The sequence below is a fragment of the Chinchilla lanigera genome, unplaced genomic scaffold, assembly GCF_000276665.1.
Source record: "Chinchilla lanigera isolate Chin_1 unplaced genomic scaffold, ChiLan1.0 scaffold00033, whole genome shotgun sequence".
In the NCBI taxonomy this organism is placed as follows: Eukaryota; Metazoa; Chordata; class Mammalia; order Rodentia; family Chinchillidae; genus Chinchilla; species Chinchilla lanigera.
In genome coordinates, this window is record NW_004955434.1 from 4,375,671 (window position 1) to 4,379,257 (window position 3,587).

Consider the following 3,587-nt stretch of genomic DNA (forward strand, 5'->3'; position numbering starts at 1 on the left):
CCCTTCCCTTCCCTTCCCTTCCCTTCCATTCTCTTTCTCTTCTCTTCTCTTCTCTTTGGCTGGAAATACTTTTTACCACTTTGAAGAGCCATTCCCTGAAAAAGTCTATGTCCCTGTCCCCCCTTGACCAGACCATATTGAGAGGTCCCTTATGTACCTACAATGCCTGGAACTTATGGGAACCCTTTGTATTATAATGGTTTTCCCAAGGGTCTCCCCAGCAAGCTGTGACTTTTTTGAGCTCAAGATCCAGGTCTTTTCCATTTTAAAATACTCTGGACAGTGATTGCCAATAAATATTTGTTGAAGAAATAAAGAAATGAATGGATGGATACCGGTAGCATTTATGGGGTTGTTGTGATGAAAATTAGCTTACACCTTGGAGATGTTTATGCATTCCTTGGGCTTGCAGTGATCATTGGATGTGCTTTTTAAGGCAAGAGGTGCTGATTAGCAGGACTAGTGTCTGGGAAGGGCTGGTTGAGCATGGTAGAAGTGTGATTAAGGCCATATAGCCATTTATTTATTCATGCACATGCACTGTTTGGCATGCTGTAGTGCTCCAGGCACTGAGCTAGGTGCTGGGGATAAAACATTGGGAAAATTTCAGTTCACTGAGGGCTTTACAGGCTGGAGGAGGGAACTACTTGTAAACAAAGAAGGGCAAAGGATGTATTCTCAAAGATATTTGCTGCATCATTATTTGTAATAAAGTTAGAGAAAATTTCATTGCCTTTCTATGGAGACATGGTTAAATGTACTGTGTAGTAGTAATCTGATGAAATACTGTGCAGAAAAAATTTAAGAAACAATAAAAATAAAGGTATTAGGTACTATTTCAGCTAAGATCTGTTTAGGCTGTGAATGATAGAGCATTTGAAATTAGACAGACTATGACTCATAGAAATCCTGAAAGTAGAGTAACCTAAAGAGATATTTCTTTCTTTTTCTGTAAATAAAAGCCAGAGGCAAGCAGATTGATAGGATGGCTCTGTAACCATCAAGTTCTGTTCCTTTGCTTGCTAGTACTTTGTGGTCCAGCTACAGCCCCAGCCATGACACCTGCATTCTAGGAAACAAGAAGAAAATGATAAAGTCTGCTTCCTTTACAGGTACTTTCCAGAAGTCTCATACGACACGTTTCATTTCACTGGAACTAGCCAGTGTGCAGGCAAGTTCAGAATCAGTACCTATGAGTGTTAATTAATAAGAGATTAGCTATGTAAAACAGACCTTAGACTGCATGGGAGGAGCTGGGGGACTGTCAGAGAGGCATTGCCAATTGGTCATTTTGCAAAAGCAAGCACAGCCGGCTGCAGAAATGAGGAGGTAAGGGGAAACTGACAGAGAGGTCTACAGGAAATAGCCGTCACTTCTAGGGGTCCTCTCCAACAAATGGGGGTGGGCCAGTGGTCAGCAGGGTTGGCATGTGGGACAAGAAAGTTGGACAGGCAGTGGACAGCATGAATTCTAGCTAGAAACTCTTAAATACCTCAGCATGCATCTGTCACCATATTGGGGAGAAAAATAACCATTAAGGAATAGCAATTACTAACTTCCTCTGCCTTCTAAATTTCATGAACTTCCTTTTTTGGCAACTATGATCTAGAACCATAAGTGAAATGTAATTCTGAAAAAAGTAACTACTACTTTAACGAGCCGCAATTTGTTACTCAGACCCTCATACACACTTCTTTTTAAAATTATACTTGATTTTCAACTAAAGATGCAGCTATCCATCCTACAATGCAAAAACCTAAACTCTCTCCCAGAAGAGGAAACACAAAAGGTAGTGCGTCACCTCTGCCCACTGTCGGGTGATGTTCAACACTCTTCCAGCTGAATTATATTCCTCTTGGTGGCCTCTAACTTCAACAGTGCGAGCGAAGATTAACCTCTATTAGAACATCCTATATCATATAGTAGGAGAATTGAAGGTGGAAAAATACAAGGGTGTTGATTAATATATGATGTATTACTAATATGTACATATTAAAGCCAAAAAGAAGCTGTCATGAATACTACAACTGGTTACGTAGTCTTAGCTGTTATTACTTCTCTCTTTCACTACCTTTTCCATATTTCTTTTTCCTTAGCAAATTGACTATCTTGCACAGTGGGGAGACCCAAACTTTCATTCCAGAAGGATCCGGGCCAGCAGTAATCCTGACTGTGTCAGAGTGCCGTAGGACACAGGAGGACTAAAAGGCAGCCTGGAGGATCTCCTACATTCCAGGTTTACGCTTCTCTGCCCCTCTCGATGGTCAGATCAGTCATCCCAGCCAATAAGTACAGGGACCTGTGTGCATTTGTTTATTTCTTTACCTTTGGAATGATGAAATGAGTTGAAAGACATTTCAGATTTCACTTAAAAAGAAAAACCAGTTAAATTTATCAACAGAACCATTTCTTCCTTAGAATTTAAGACTAACAGAGCCTGAAGTTGTTCAGACAAAACCTCAAATTGTGGCTAATGGATCATTAAGAATAATGTAGAGAAGCCTTTCCCACTTCCAGCCCCTGACTCCATGACACATATGTCTGGCTATAGAATAAACATGGCCATCTATTGGTTGATATTTTAGAGTCTACCTTATATCTTTATGGATATCACCTTGCTCTAACATTTAATTGGCTCCTCGGGGCTGGGGATTTAGTTCAGCAGCAAAAGTGCCTGCCTGACAAGCGCAAGGTCATGAGTCTGATTCCCGGTACAGGAAAAACAAAAACAAAAAACAAACAAAAAAAAACATAACTGGTTCCTCAAAGGTCATCCCAGCATGATACCAGGCCAGTTGCTTCAGAAGCCTGGTAAAATCAGTGAATTGAATAAACATAAGCTCATGACACACTTGAGTTGCTTTAAAAATGAGGTTTTTTTGGAGGGGAATAGTGGGAATTGAACTCAAAACTTTGCACTTGCTAGGTAGGTGCTGCACCACAGAGCTATATCCCTGGCCTGTAAAATGAGTTCTTTGGTCAGGAACGATATTATATGGTATACAATGATAATGAACGAGATACCCAGTTAGTTTCAAAGCAGTGATTTTGGCAAATCCAAAAAATTGTGGGTAGGATAGGCAAATCCATAGGCAGAATATAGTTCTAGGGCAGTGTGATCAACCTGCTAGCATATGAACTGATGGGACTTTCAGAGAATGGTGCCACATTAGGGTTCAGTGTTGGTCTCTCCTGGTTGGAAGGTTTGATGTTCAGTATTGACTGTACTGGCTTTGATATAAGTTCATATTAATGAGCCCATGTGTAACCTCTGTCCTTACCACTTTGGCCACATTGTTGATACCCTTTGTGTTAAATGTAAATGGGTTAGAACAGCATGCAAAATAAGGTATAATCCAGGAAGGCCACTAACTTCCCTGTTTCTTAACGGTGAGAGGGTCCAGATGCAGCCACTTGTTTTTCACCTTGGAAAGAGAACTTTGATTCAAACAATTAGACACCTGAGAATTCTGCCTAGGTGATTGAATCCTGAATTTTTTCCATTTATTTCCCACCCTCTGGCACACATATCATTATTACCAAAAGCCTATTAGAGTTCACTCATGATTATATACCCTTTGGATTTG